Below are 16,648 nucleotides of genomic sequence, written 5' to 3'. Positions count from 1 at the left end.
ATACCTACATTTCTCCAAGCTTTCTCATGGGTTGGAAGGTCCTGGTATCCCTGAGGACAATTCTAGCAAAAAAAATAATAAAGCGATGAAGAAGACATTGCGTACTTCAGTGTTTTCCTTGCCCCTGGTCACCAGGGATCTACCCAATTCAATGCTAGCACTTCCCAGTTTTCCCTTTGCTGCTGATATTCCAGTGAAAGCCCTCATCATATGTCCCCAGTCACATTTCCATCTTTTCCAACTGCTCTTTGTTACAAAGGACACCTCAGAATCACAGAATCACAGAATAAACAAGGTTAGAAAAGAACTTTGAGATCATCAAGTCTAACCAGTGAACTAACATTGCCTTACCAGCTAAATCATGACATTGAGTGCCTCATCAAATCTTTTTTCAAACGCCTCCAGGGACAGTGACCCAACCACCTCCATGGGCAGCCCATTCCAATGCTGAGCCACTCTCTTTGTGAAGAATCTTTTCCTCCCCTGCTCAAAGGGTCTGTGGCCTTCCTAAGGAGCATGTATAAAGCTGCCTCCCATTTCTAGTCAAAACACAATTTCCAGATTAGTGACCAAGGGCAAAAGGCAATAATGTTGTTCAAGATTTCAACATGGGAAGGACAGCTTATCTGCAGCTGTTGTACAGACTGTAAATGTGTCACCACCTCTAGAATTTAAACAGCTGGGTGCTTGTCCAACTTCTCATGCCAGTTTCCCACCTGGGAAAAAGTTAGTGACAGCAAAGCTGAGTAGAATCTAAGTGTTCTTTCTGTATTTATAACAGGTAAACAAGCCTTTGACAAGGAGTGGTTAATATAACACCGTTTTAGACCTTGCATTAAAAGAAAGAAATAAGACATAGTCAGAGAAAACTGACTAAGCATTGGGAGTTGATAAGATAGAAAAATTATTTGCAGTTACTCTGGGTTTTCTGCCATTTCTCTCATTACTTTGCTACCTTTTCCCCTCTAAACTGTTTCTAGAGAAATAAAGCACAGTATGTATAATGGTATTATATGCAAACACTCACAGAAATATTATTTCATTACTTGAATTATTTATATATACTTGTATGATTTTTTTTTTTCTGGTCTTGAATGAAAGAAAATCACATCTTCCCAGCATTAGAATCAGGTGTGTGCTGCACAGAGCACAATTACACAATTCTCTGACATAATAAAGCAGAATAACCTGAAGGTGTTAAAGAAGAAAAAAAGCTTTTGGGTAAAAATGCATTTGAAAAATCAAGAAGGGTGATTTTATGATACAGTGTCTCTTTTCCATACCTATATAGTTAGTATAAAAATTGACAAGTGAAAACTGGCATTTCATATGCAGAAGTGGTGATTTCTGCTAATGTTTTGTTATAATGAGACTTGTAAAGAACTACATTAGAAATGTCTTATGTGTAGTATGATTTATTTGCAACTAAATTTTTTAGGATATGTCTTTATTGCTCACTTTATTTAACTTCCTGGAAAATTAAGTTTTCTTGCTATCTCCAATTTGCATTCTGCGCCTGTCTTTAGCTAGACTACAGTTCCCAAGGAAAGTTTAATGTCCACAGCACAAAACATTCCTCAACAGGATGCAGGACTTCAGGAAGCCTCCCAGTATAGTAGGAGTCCTAGTAAAATATCTGTATTGTATAAGTGGCCTTGCCCCGATCCTAATTGTTTTAAATGGGCTGCAGCTGTGATGTCCTTAATTGGGCTGCAGCTGTAGCTAGTGAAGATAACTGGGATAAAAGGGAGTGGGTTGGCTGGTCAGGGAGAGCCTGGAGGGAGCCCTGACTAAAAAGGAACCATATGTAGGAGAAGGAGTCTGTGCTGTGAAGATCTTCAGCCATAAGAAAAGACCGAGAGAAGGTATGGGACTCTAGAAATAGGAATACAAAAATTGGTGACCCTGATGTGATGGCAGAGATAAGGCAGCCAAGACCTGTGGAGAAGCATGGCCTTTGAGCCAGGAGCTTGGAAGAAAAGGCAGCCTGAGAGTTGCCAGGGATAAGACAGCCATAAGAAAATGTGGGGAGAAGGTATGGGACTCTAGAAATCTAATAAAAACCAGTAGTGACCCTGATGTGATAGTAGATAGGACAGCTGAGAGCTGTGGCAGCCTGAGAGCGGAGACTCTAGAAATATAAAAACAACATTCCAGTGTCTGGGAATGCCACATATTGGAATCATAATGACATTTAGCCTGCTGCTGCAGAAAAATGAAACCCAGTGATGGGCCTTTGGTGATTTTTTGGTTCTCAGGTAGGAGCAGGAAGGCAAGAAGCAGAGGCACCTGAAGGCCCAGCAGCTTCTGCAGCCCTAGCAGACTGGGGGTTTTCATGCTGAATACTAAAAGAGGATTCCTGGTGCAGCACTGAGTCTGTGCTGACTCAGCCCTGCAGTATCAATTACCTGGTCATCCAAAAAGATGGAGCAGAATTCACACAGACATATGATGCTTTTTAAAAATCTTGTTTGCTAATCCAAATTTTGCGGGAGAGGAAAATAAGATTGCTGAGACTGCAGTCATGAAATGTAACAAATGGCTCCTCAAAATACGGTGCCTTCACTCTGCCAAAGGGAAAGAAATTTTTGGGGGGCTTAATCAGTGGTACACTGGAGAAATTCCTGGTTATTTGTTTTTCCTTTGTCCCTGTTCTTATAGGCCCCTTTTTTATAATCTTCTCTGTGTTTTCCTTGTGTCTGTTGTATATATACTTAATTTTGTGTCTTTCATGTCCTGAAATCTATTCTGCCTAACCCCAAAGCTGCATTTCTTCAGTAAGCAGTGACTGAGCATGTGGTGTCAGGCACATTTAGAAGGTTTTCTTTAGTCCCTTCTGAACAGGTCACCTCCTGCAGAGTGGCTTGGAGTGGGAGGGTTTGGGACTTGACAGCCCCTTTCAAGAGGATGCCAGCAAGCTGCAGAGGGTCCAGCAGAGCACTGGAGAGTCAGGGCCCAGAGCACACGAGTTGTGAGGAGTGATTAACAGAGCTGGGCTTGTTTAGTTTGGAAAACAAGAGGTTAAATGGTAAATAAACTCACAGCAGCCTAAAACTGCTTGAAGGGGACTTGCAAGCATGCTCTTCTTGATTGTGGCAGGCAACGTAAGGGACAACGACCCCAAGCTGAAAGTTCAATGACTTAGATTGGACATTTCTTCCAAGAGCACACAGAGAAGTGTGACAGAATCTCCATCCCTGGAGGTTTTCAAGACTTGTCTCAGAAACAAGGTAGAATATTTTCTGATAAATGAGACTGAAAGTGGAGATAATGGGAATGTTTCTGGAAAGATGGGAGAAAAGGAAAGATTTCACAAAAGGAATCTCTCAAGCACTGCTCTCTAAGGCCAGTTCATCCTCTGATGTTTTAGTTTAAGAATCTGCCATGGAAAAATACAAATGAGAAAAGCAAATCTCTCACATACGTTGGAATAACAATGATGTTTTTAAAATAAGGGGGGGATTTTATCATCAATTTTGTCTTTTTTTGTCATTTTTTTTGTCTCTTCCTGCTGTCTCAGGAAGTTCATGACCACAAGCAGGAAACTGTTTTGTGATAGTAAAGATATTTTTCTTTAAAGATATTTTTCTTTATTTTGTGATAGTAAAGATAAGTTTCTTTAAAGTAAATGCCAGGTTTTATTAAAAAAAAGTGTATTAGAGAATGATGGGATTTAAACTGATAAGTGACTTATTACCCTTGTCAAGGTTGTAGCTAGAAAAAGGTTAGTAGTGGTCAAATTATTGTGATGTAGACCACCCAGAAAAGCAAAATATAAGAAACCATTATATTATACAAGCATAAAGAAATTAATCACTTTACCATATTAAACACAATAATCTTTATTCTCCTGCCTTTGACAGCTGTCAAATCATCAAACACAACCCTATTTTTTTCAAACACTAAAACTGCACTGACCTACCATTTTGATAAACCCTTTCATATTAATCAACCACTGTATTAATATCTTCACAGGATAAAACTGGGGTTCAAGTAAATGATGCAGAATTTTGTGCTTTTGAGAATTGCAGGGATTCTGGTTTTGGTTAAAATACCTCTCTGAAGCCATTACTTTCTGCCATGTCCTTAGGACTTTTTAAAAGAAGTATGTGTGATGAGAAAACAGCGAGTCAACATAGCAGCTGCTCAGAGATGTAGTAACAATTCAAAACCAAAGCCTAAAATTTGAGGCTTTTTATGTGGGTCTTTTCTGTGGATTTTGTTTTTTTTTTTTTTGTTTTGTTTTTAGCATCTTGATCTTTGACAGCTTAAAATATTAATTTCAATAAGCATTCCCTCTCAAAACTAATAAATTTTTAAGTAACCAAGGGACATATTAAAGCACCTTTTGGTCCTTTTTATGAGGAAAGTGGAATTAAATTTAATTTTTCAATCCCTAGTGACACATTCTCTGACAGAAAATAAATTTGTATGATTTGCAAGTGGGTAGTTTATTGATATGGAGGGTCTCTCCATTTCAGTGGAGAAAATGTATCAAGCTGCTCTTATGTGAATGCTGCCAAAATCATGTCTTGATAACGGGTAGCATAAAATATGATTTACCTAATCCATTTTAAGGTTTACTAATTCTTGATGGGATTATAAGAACATCTTTGGAACTAGTGCTGCAAAAGAAATAATTTTTACCATTTTATATAGCTTTACTGAAGTTTCAAGGATTGTCCCACTGTGGAGTAGGCGGAGCCAAAACCTAGCAAGGACTGCAACAATGAGTGAGACAGTGCAGAAGACCTGATGAGCTTCAGAAGATAAATCTCAGCTGGAATGTGATCTGTTGAATTGGATTTCTGTTTTGCCAAATTTGACCTTTAGTCTATGATCTAGGTATTCTTCTCATGAAGAGGACTCAGTCATGTCAGTATCGGGCAGCCAAGGCTGCTTACTTTGTTTTGTCTTGTATGACTTCCTATTTTTATTTTTGGGGTTTTCTAATTTTTATTTTAATATTCAGTATATTATTAACCAAAGCAGAGGGTCTGATCTAATTCAGTTTTGACTTAGATGAATGATCTAAACCCTGAACTGTGCAATTATTAACTGCTGCACTATTTCTGATGGATCAATATTTTCCAGTATGTGAAAAAAACACTACTTTTTTTAAAAAATATCATGCCTGGTTCTCCATAAAACTGACTTTTGGCTAGTTAAAGAGCATGATGGCTGTATGATTTTTGTATAGGACACTGTGGTAGTACACTTTGTTAGATTTTTAGCATCTAATGCTTATGGGCATACCCACTTGGATTGCAATCTCAGCTTGAATATGACCAACATAAAATGAATCTATTAATGCACACTTGGGTGTTAACAGAAATTATTTTCATTCTTCCTTGAGCCCACTAAAATATTTGTCTCAGTGCTATTAATGAAATATTCACTCTAGTTAGATTACTTGAAGTTAAGCATTTTTGTAATTAGTTTTAATGAACATCCTTTCTTAAATAGTGTTTATTTTCCATCTTCCTTTTCTCTCCTACTAAATTATCTTCATCCCAAGCCACAAATTTTACTTTTTTCCCCCAGTTTTCTCTCCCATTCTCCTGGAAGGGCAGGTGGAGGTGGTAGGAAGAAGCTCAGCAAGCGAGAGGTTGTGTTGTGGTTATCATCCCACTGGCATAAACATAAACTGTCTTTTTTAGCAACCGACATGGGGCAAGAAAGGTTGAGATAATGGCAGAACATATGAGAATCTGTTAAATAAAATTTGTTATAAGCATTCATTATATTAGTTTTGGTAGTTGCTGGGGTTGCCAGTAGAGAAAACTGCAGCTTTTGCCTCCAAGTTCCCATTAGGAAATCATGATCACCCTGGCCCTTCCTGAAGTGTCCACCCTTCTATTCCTCCCTGGCACACAGGGGATGCAAAAGATGCAAAAATGTCTGTTACATGATTTCTGTTTTTCTAAGAAGAAAAAAGAACTTAATAAGAAGAGTGCCAACCTTGCAGATATTTTGTTCAAATATGGTTATTTACATAGACTCACTTCTTGGCCTAAGTCAGATTTTTAATTCTGTACTATCTGCCTTGATTAGATTAGTAAAGATATAAATGTAAATTTCATTTTATCTTTTTGAAGGACACCTTGTAATGAAATTATCCATGAACTGATCTTTGCTATGTGTCTGCCCCTGTTAGCTTCTTACTGCTGGGTGCCAAATAAATGCATGCATTATCTTTTGAATTTGTGTCAGTGTCAACTCATGAACACTGTTTGCCTAATAATTTTATTCTCAAAATGGTTGCCTTTTCCACCACTTAGCAGTTAGGTTTTGCTTAATATTCACTAGTTTCCTTCTTTGTTTTGTTTTTTTGGGTTTTTTTTTTTTTTTTTAATGAGAAATGATAAAAACTAAGAGCTGGGATGAAATGCCCACCTTTTTATAATAATTCTTATATTTATGAATTCAAAAAAATAATCAGCACTTGGAAGTAACCAGCAATATAAATAAAAAAAAGAATTAGGAAGGGTTCAGCAAGAACTTGTGAGTTTTCTCAAGGCTTGTTGAGCACAACACTGTACTGGGGTCGTCTTTCGTGAGTTGTGAATACATTCTTGCAGCAGCTGAGGCCTGGAGAGGGGGTGAGAGGGCAGGAGCTGTGATGGGGAGGTGAAACACTGGGGAAGGAGCACAGAGGCAGGTTGGTGTCAGTGCTGTGTCCCTGCCCATCATGGGCCATTCCTGGCAATGCTGTGAGCCCTACCAAGTGCTTGCCCCTGCCTCCCCTATGTGCAGGCAGTAGTAATGCTTCCATCCTGAGAACTCTTCCTCTGCTAATGCGGCATTTTGTAGGAGCTGATGGTCTTCTCAGGTCCTGAAGGGGCACAGGAAAAGGTTGGAAGACTCTTTTCATCCTGATCCTGGTCATTTTAGGAGCTGTAGGCTGTGGCATCACCTGGATTGAGGATCAGGGAAGGGAGGAAGAGTAGATTTTAACTTCAAAGCTGAATCATTTTACTCAGTATCCTGTACAATCAAATACTGAATATGTCTTTTAACTATGCAGAGGTGTCCCTTGCTTGATGTAACAGTAATTGGCACCAGGCGTGGGAAGTTCCCCTTTCAAATCTGCAACTGCTAACTTTGAGTTCAAGGAGGATTTTATCCTTTTTTCTTTTTTTTCTTCTTTTTTTTTTTTTTTGCTTTTCTCCTACAGATCACTTTGTGACTTTGTTTTTCCATTATCAGAAATGTGTCTGCAGAACTGTCGCTTAGCAGTTAACCCAGGACACACCAGTGCCTCTGATCTCCCCAGCACTTCCCTGGGGTACCTTAGCTCTTCAAAGATTTGCCTTTTGTAAGAGAATTACTGAGTTTGTTATAGTGATGTTGGAAGGGGTTTTAATTTCTTAGATGTGGATGAAATATTCTCTTGGCCTTCTAACAGTGTAATTCATCACAAACTTTGGGGGAAGGACACGGTGGAGAACTAGAGACCTAAAAGGCTGATAATCATGTGATCCCGTAGACAATAAATGAGATATTTGAGGGAAGATATTCAGAAAAATAATGTGAGATTTGTGTTCAGTGGTTTTGTGACAGCACTTCAAACTAAGTTCTCTAAACTCATCCCTTACTGTGCACACATCAAAACACTAAAGAGGTTTTAGAACCCAGCAACACAGCATGGGATTTTCTAAAAGAGAGAAAGCACAAAGTCACATAAAGATGACCAAAAATTTGGGCATCGTGGACAAATCTCGGTCTATATTGCCTTTGCAGGAAATATCTTATGTCCTGGATTTGTTTTAAAACTCTTAAACAAGTGTCTTTCTAGGTGGCAGCAGAGGACAGTCTGTCACTTTGCAGGAATTCCATCCTTCCACCCCTTTGGAAGCCCCATGGCGTGCCTGCTCCTTGCTCCTTTGAAGCAATCTGTATCTGTTGCTCACTGCACTCTAAAAATCTTCTGTTAGTGAACAGACATTTGGATGTCTCCAGGCAAAATGGATTTTCCCCTTCTTTTCTGAACAGTCCACCTGTCCTGAAGTGCAGTAATAAATTCTGGATTTTCTGCAATTTTCCCTGAAAAATTCCAATTAATCATTGCATAACAACTCTTATGCAAGTGGTCTCTGTCAAAAACTAATAATCACTTTTATGAATGCACTGCAAAATGTATACATGTGGGTACATGATGATTCCTTTAGTAATTAGGAAACATATTTTGTTGCTTTTATTTACCAGTCAGTTTTTCATTAACTCAACCTTTTCTCATGACAGCCCTATGGAAATGTGGTATTGTGAATTTGGGAACCTAGAAAGATTTAAATTAAATGTATTTTATTAGGCTTAGCTTCAGAGCTTCTCACAAGCATCCCTTTGAACCAGTGAATTGCTGACATGAACATTATGTGGAATTGCACACACAACATGCTTTTTTTTTCTGAAAGATATTTCATACATGCATTTTTTCTAAAGTTTCTGCTTTTGAGTCAGAAATATCTGTGCTAGAGAGGATAAGCTGTATAACACAGTTCTGTAATCACTGAAGCTGAAGCTATACTTTCCAATTAATGACTTTTTCCAGCTCTCTAGCTAGTGGTCCAGACTAAAATGAAGGAATTTAATAATTTTTACACTAAAATTATTACTTAATATGCTTTTCTATTATTCCTTTGACTTGAAGGCTTAATGAATGAAAGGATTTTTAAATTAATTGTGAGGCAAGAAGCTCTAGTTAAACTGATCCTAGCTTCTCTGGCAGTGATGCTTCATAAATATAGAGTTCCAAGTTCTTATGCCTTAAATTGAAGATAGGCTGCTAAACCTCCTTAGAAGCCTCTATTACAGCAATGTGTTCAATGAAGCGGTATTTCTTAAGGATTTTTTTTTTTTTTGTGCTGTACTCAACTATATTAAAGAAAATTCTAAAGAGAAATGTAATGTTTAAGTAGTACCAATAATTTCCACTGATTGTGTTACCATCATTGATATTAAACTGTAATGAATAGGCCAACTGCAGTACTGGGAGTTCTAAAATTTATTTTAAAATGAGATTGCACCGCAGCTTTCCAGACAGTGAGAGAGAGAGTTTTTGAATTCATAATGCTTAATTGCTGAAAAAACAATAGTGGCAGAAAGTGCAGCACTGGTCACAGTAGAAATACACAACAATTTTTGCTCTAATGCAACATCACAGCAGAGAGCTTTTGTTTACATGTGAGTTTGCATTTTCTGCTTTGACCCCATTGTTTCTTTCTCATAACTTCTCAGACCATTATATTCTTAGTTGAAATATCTAGTCTGATTTAATTTATGAAGTAAAGTATTTATTTTGGAAAAATGTACATTAAAAAGAATAGAGAATAGGAAAAGTGTTTTCTACACAAGCTGCTCTGGAGCACATTCCTGAAGGCAAAAAATGCATAGAAAAAGGCTCAGCAGGTTAATTTACCTAAAGAAGTTTCAATTTGAATGTTTATTAAAAATTATATTTCTGAAAAATAACTTAAAGACTATATTAATTTTCTTTGAAGACTGTGAAGCATAGATTTGTTGGAGTGGATATCAGAATTTTTAGACTTGTCAATTGAGAAATCATTGTGAACAATATTGGAAATAAAAAGACAGAAAAAAGAAATGGAAACATTTGTGTACTGTATTACGGTACAAGATTGTGTACACCAGTTGCATTAGGATTTGCTTTGAGGATAAACATAAAGTTGTAATCAGGCAAGGAAGTTTTGAATAATGGAAGATACTGTAGGAAGAAAGAATTTTGTTCTTAGCAGTCTCACGAGGGGACTGCAAATACTTCTTAAGGGGAAGAGTGGGACTGCAGTAACAAAATTCTATTGCCTGCCTAGGTGTTTGATTTTGCTATCTTGAATCGGGCAGGAACCATCACAAGAAGCAGCTGAAGTTTTAGTGATTGCAGTAAGACACTCCCAAAGAACTGACTCTACACTTGGCTTCCTATGGCATGTAGACTATTTCCAGTGATGAAGTGAGTCTTGGTTGGGTTGGTGATTTATAGATGTAGAATTGGCACCAGGTTTGGAAAAACAGGTTGTTAGCAGCTATTAGAAGAGAGTTGAATGATGGTAGAGTAAATCTGTGAATTCTAAAGAGTGCATTATGGAGAACTAAGATTGTTGTCATGGTTTTTAAGCCTATTATTAAGAAGTTATTATAATTCACATAAGTTTTTTCTATTGTATATACTCTTGAAAATACTATTGATAACCTTTCAGAAGTCTTTGAGTTTGGAAAAGGTGAACAGACATGTTGATTAAGCCTTGAACAGATCTAATGGGAGCTTTACTGGAAAAGAAAGAAAATTAATTATGATCTAATGACTATTGTGAGGTTTTTGAGTCAAAACTTCACACTTGGAAGGTGAAATAAGGACTCCAACTTTTAAAAAGAAAGTCTTGTATTATATGCTAAATCTTATTTAGGACTTCCAAAACCCTCTTTGGTCTTCTGGAACTAATGTAAGAAAAGATAATAAAATTGAATGGTATAATTATGAGAACATAGATCAGGTTACTGAGTTTTTTGGACAGAGGGTGGAATAGTTGACTTGATTTAAATTGTTGCTTCAAATTTTATTCTAACTCACTGACAATGATCAGTGACTATGCAGAGAAGCAAAATAGTGTAAAATTGTGTTGCGTTTTTCTATAGGCAGGGTAAATTTGTTTGTTCACCTTACTCTAAATGATCCGTACTCTGCAATTTTAAAAAACAGTGTATCTTTTAAATTAAGTTGTGATTTAATGGTTCACTATGTGCAAATAAAATAATACTTCTTTCAATCCAAGACACCACATGAATCTAGGCACATGATGTTAACAGGTATTTTATTCAAAATCTGTAAAAAGATTTACCTGAAATTTGTTTGTTTGAAAGGAAAATATTGAGAAACGGAAATGAAATCTTAGCCTGTGTATATTTGCATTCAGAACTACATTGACATACAAATCCCATCATTTTTAGAAATGGTGGTGCGTCCAGTTGGTATAAAACAATATGTATCTGATGCATACTCATACCTCAGCCTCTACTTTTTCTCATTCCTTTCTTCTGTTTTCAGTTTGGTTCTCTTTGATGTCTGCTTTAGCAGTGTCTGGATGGCAACATTAAGATGTTGCAGCTGATAGAGTAGCAGGAATTCCAATTAGAGTAAAGATTTCCTCCTTATCTAAGTGAGCTTCTTTTGAGAGGTTCCTCATCCTTGGACTTGACATCTCTTAAAAAAATGCATTTTATGCTCAGGTAATACAAGGTGCAGAAGCCATTTTCTGACAGCTTTCTCTTGTTAGTGAAAAGGAACAATTTGATATACAGAATACTTCACCCAAGGCCTTTGACTAAAGGTTGGGAAAAAAACCTATGAAGCAGCATGAGGACTGCCTAAGATTTAGCAGTCTGATACTTTGGACAAAGAATAATATTTAGCTCCTAACAAGTAAATGATTACTGCAATTTCAAAATCAAATATGAGACATGTAATGTGTTTTTTTTAACTTCTGTTGGCATGCTGGCATTATACAGAGAACGTGAAATAAACACTGAGACTTCTTATCAAATGCAGTTTTGGATTTGACCTGCTCTTAAGGCTGGATGAAGTGATTAATCCAGTGTATTTCTTCTCTCTTTAGAACAACGAAGTACTTAAGCAAAATTATTTCTGTATTTATATGTTGAACCAATGCAACTTAACATTTTAAAGCACTTGGAAAAGCAAATATGAGCACTTAGGTGGTCCTCAAAACAGAACGTCTTCGGTTGATAGCAAATGGGCTCTGTGATACTGCAGCAACCTATAATTTTTTTTTCCAGAGTTACCATAAACATGAAGAAATCTAATTGAGTTTTCTTCCCCAGTCCTGTGTACACAGCTATAAATTATAGCTGTATACCAACATAACATTTTTTATTACTTTCATGAGATACTTCCTCTTTCCTATTGTTTTCTTTTGCCTCAATCTCACATTTCACATTTGTGTTTGAAGCACTACTGACAATCCTCTGTGAAGCATCAAAATAATTCTGTGTATTCATGAAGATGCAAGTTAAATAGAAATTTAATATTGCTTTGAGTAAACCACCAGGCTTCTAAAGAGTGTTTATTTCTCCAGAGCTGAATTTGGCCCTATATTTTAAGATCTGTGGTTTTCCTGTAACACACTTTAAAAATCAGAAAATAATCTTCCAATATGGAATCTGTACTGTGATTTAATTTGATTACTAGCCCACTGCATGATTTAATATGCTGTGATTATATGATAAATGTAATTAATACAATATAATGAACCAATATAGATTGCCTGATAGTATTACAATTTGACAGAGAAGACTGGCCTTCAAGCCACAAAATACTCATTATGGTGTAGCTGATAAATTTAATGTCAGACCAAATAATTATTTATGTTTATCAAGACAAATAAGAAGACATATAGAAACTTATTTCTGTATTAAATTCCATTCACAAAATAGCACAGAAAACTTTTCATAGAATCAGAGAATATCTGGAATTGGAAGGGACCCATATTTTTACAGGCATTATGAAACAGCAGACAATTAAGGATACAATGTTAGATAAATAAGCAGACTGTAATGGTAGAACTTGGTTTTGGATTTAATAATTTATTTGAAATTTAATCTTTGTCATATAACTAAGTAGGAAGAGGACAGTTTTGCAAATATGGCTTTGAATGGAGTAGCAACATGTAACTTGTGGTGACTTTGCCATCTTGAATTAGTAAATTCAGTTTATTTTGCCTATTACAAGACATAAGTAGCAATAAAATCACCATGAAGAAACTCCTCATAATATCACTGTTCCAGACAAATAAAAACTTTAATTACAATTACTAAACATGCTTTAACTTAGTATACAAAAAGCTCTACTTAATGGATATAATGCTTCTATATGCAGAAATAACATTGCCTTATTTCTGTATGCAGGTTTAGGTATGAGAGTGTTTGCTGTTTGACTGTGTTAGTTAATTCAAATTTATTCCTTACCCACATACAAGTAGCTACAAAGAGAAAGTGCACTGAACACTTAATTCTGCTCCATGCCGCCTTTCTCCAGCTGCCTCCAGAAAAGTTACAACTATTTTTCAAACAATTCTGGTAGTAATCTGTTACCTGTCTCCTTCTCTTGTGGCATTCTCAGAATATCAGTTGGTTCACAAGTTGAATGCCTGAGCTAGAGTCAGTCAAATACCCTGAGCTGGGATTGTCACTTGTTGTGAAGCCAGATGACAAAAAGCAATTCTGGTGTGATGTTCTGGGAGCCTTTTAACACTCCCTGCTGGAGGCCTGCTGTTTATCTTCTTGTTGAAACATCTTTATTGTTTTATCCTTTCAAAATGTAGCTTTTTATTTACTCATGGGGTGTTATCTGCCACTCATCCAAGCTTCATGCTGCTTTGGTAATTAGCTAGTTTTGATCAGAAGCCAAGAAATAAAAGGTGAACCCTGCCATGAACTGAAAAGAGATGGCTGAAGTGGAATTAGGGATGAGTGTTGGAGACCCGATTCTCAGCTTCTCAAGTATGCAGCTTCAGTGCTAATGGACATATTCAGAGTGCACTGACCAAGAACTTAATGTGGTCCTAAGGTGGGGCAGCCACGATGGGTGGAAGTACATAGGGACTGTATTTTTCCCTGTGTTAGGGAGTACTACAGATGGTCTCTGAAAATATCTAGCTGTATGTGACACTGCAGCATTTATATCTTGATTCTCTAACAATGTTTTCCTGCTTCTGATATCTTGTCACTGACATCTTCCTGAGAAAGGGCAACATTTAAGGAGAAAAGAGGAAAAGAGATGGAGACAATGGATGTTGTAGGACACCTCAAGAAAGAAGACCTGCTTAAATTGTGGCCACAGTGTGACAGAGATTTAGATTACATAAATTAGTTAAAGACTTGTTGAATACACTCCTAAAGAAAATAGTTCCAGCCTTGATAGTCTGAATGTGTGTGGTGGGGTCCCAGGAAGAGGGAAAAGACAAGGATCTGACTCTGTGTTTCAGAAGGCTGATTTATTATTTTATGGTATACATTATATTAAAAGAAAATGATATATTAAAACTATAATAAAAGAATAGAAGAAAGAATTTCATCAGAAGGCTAGCAAGGAAAGGAAGGAATGATAATAAAATCTTGTGACTGACCGAGAGTCCAGGACAGCTGGGCTGTGATTGGACATTAATTAAAAACAACCACATGAGACCAATCACAGATGCACCTGTTGCATTCCACAGCAGCAGATAATCATTGTTTACATTTTGTTTCTGAGGCCTCTCAGCTCTCAGGAGAAAAAAAATCCTGGCAAAAGGATTTTTCATAAAATGTGTCTGTGACAAATGTGTGCTACCAGGATGCCTAACATTTTCAGAAGACAAAACATTGAAAATTGATTGTATCTTTTAATTTGTATCTTTTTAATTTTTGTTTTTAGGTATGACATCTTTCACCAGATATCTGACAATATTAACAAGTAACAAAGAAGGAGGTTTTCAGCTATCATAGTAAAGACCCATGAGTAGGTAAGCAGGGGGACAGGAATAGGCTCAGACTGGGGAATGGTAACTGCAGTTGGAGTCCAGTGATTGTACTTACAATCTTTCCTGTAATGAATAATCCCACTGAAATAAAATGAAATTCTCAACATGAATAATGCAAACAGTGTGTTTTAATTTAGATGAGCTCACAAGTCAGGGTTTTTTTGGTAGAATAATATTTTTGAGCCCATGAATAGCATTAATAATTTCAAGAATTAATGAAAGTTGAGAATTTTAATTTGAAGCTATTATGGACTGTTTAATCAATTAAAATGCACATGGGACATTTTGTCCTTTTGAGACATGGCAAACATTCTGAACAGCAAGATGACATGGCCTCCCTGTAGCTTGTGCATAATTTTTAAAGGTGTTAGGCATGCCTTGGCTAGTGTTATTTTGAGGAAACTCTTTAAACATGCTGCATCTGGTTTGTGTATATGTATTTTGCTAGAAGGCAACACAACTCTGCTATCTCTTTTTTCAAAAACTTTGGGCTAAAACTCCTCAGAGATTTAGACTGCTGGAGATTTAGTCAGACAGTATAAAACTACCAGCCCAAAGGCTGTCAGTTTCAGGGCCTTACCAGTGAAGGTATATGATCATTCTGGTTAATCTGGAATGTTTTCCATCAAAGGGGACTGTATCTTTAAAAAAGGTCACCTTGGCAAGCAACTTGTCCAGAGGATAGTTGTTCTGAGTTATTTCTGATAAAGAAGTCATCCAACTCCTATCAATTGTGGGACAGCAGAGACATTCCTTAGGAATTTTTTAGTGATTCAGGCCCAGAAAAATCTATTGATTATCTGCATGGATTCATGTAGAAGATTCATTTAGATCAATATCCTGTTTCTGTCAGCAGGCTTCCCCAAATTGTTCTCCTGGCACTCAGCATGCAGTGACACTGAGGTTATTGGAATGGAGGTAATTTCTATTTTCCATATCCCTCAATGGATTTTTCTACTATCCTTTATACAGAAAATGTCAGTATTTTTCACCTTCAATTTCTTCAGGGAAGGAGTTTCACAGCTGTACATTGCCTGCAAAAGAAGAGCTCTTCCCTTTGTCTTTTATGCTGTTGAAAGGCATATTTGCTGTCCCTGGTTCTTATGCCAGCAGATAGAGTGAGCTTTTGACTGCTCACCTTTTCCATGTCACACATGACTTTATAACCACACCATTCTTGTCTCTGTCATCCCTCTGGCCAGAAGTTAATCTTGTCCTTCATTCTGCATACAGAAGCCCTTCCAAATCCTTGCTGTTTACACCAATTTAATTTTCCTTTCAGATTGCAGGTACAGTTTTTAATGGAGAGACATTAATTCTACGCACAGGATCTCAGAAAGTGGTGCACCATGGATTTACACCACAGCCTAATAATGCTTTCTGCGTTGTTCTCTGTTACTTTCTTAATTGTTCCTGACATTTAATTTCCTATCTTGACAACTATTGAATAATATTTCTCAACCCACATATATGTTCCAGTCCCACAATAGCATCAGATCAGAGCCAATATTCCATGAAGAGTCTGTGATGTTTTTACAAATGTGCATATATTTTTGTTTATCTACATGGAATTTCATATATTGTTTTATTGCCCAGTTCTTCAGAATCAAGTTCTTCTTCATAATAATTTCCCATCTTTAATATATTGAATAACTTCATGTCATCAGCAAAAATTTGAATGTAGTCTCTTTGCGACTTCATAATGAATAGATTACACAGCATAAGGAAGAAAAATGATAACTTCATAAGATGTATATTATGAAAAGCATTTGGAAAATTTAAATAGGAAATTTAACTATTTAGGAAAACTGATCATGAGACTATTTTACCCTTTGACAGGACTTTCTAAGGATCTGTAGACAGGACAGTGTTTTTTAGTAGACTTGTTAATATTCTTGAAGAAGAAAATTTTCTTGGACATGAGCCGAAGTGTCTTCCAGGTGTCAAAATAGTGGTAGCAGTTTTCAAAACAAAATATATGTTAAGAACAATTATTCAGAATTTACAAAATTATGCACCGGCTAAACCATCTCTGTAAGAAATAGGTATTGTTACATAGGAAGGAGAAAAAACATTGGAAGGGTGAAAGGAGCTGA

General features: G+C 36.6%; 1 long non-coding RNA gene across 1 annotated transcript; it reads left to right on the top strand.

The window, feature by feature from the left end:
- The first annotated feature begins 1,779 nt into the window (after positions 1–1,779).
- LOC131567162 (uncharacterized) lies at positions 1,780–16,147 on the top strand. Its single transcript, XR_009275628.1, has 4 exons — positions 1,780–1,865; positions 14,447–14,534; positions 15,409–15,470; positions 15,835–16,147. It is a non-coding gene; the product is annotated as an uncharacterized LOC131567162 (long non-coding RNA).
- Positions 16,148–16,648: the final 501 nt, after the last annotated feature.

Source organism: Ammospiza caudacuta, chromosome 1 (genome assembly GCF_027887145.1).
Source record: "Ammospiza caudacuta isolate bAmmCau1 chromosome 1, bAmmCau1.pri, whole genome shotgun sequence".
NCBI classification, from domain to species: Eukaryota; Metazoa; Chordata; class Aves; order Passeriformes; family Passerellidae; genus Ammospiza; species Ammospiza caudacuta.
The sequence above is the reverse complement of the archived record's forward strand: the minus strand, read 5'-3'. Positions and strand labels throughout refer to the sequence as shown.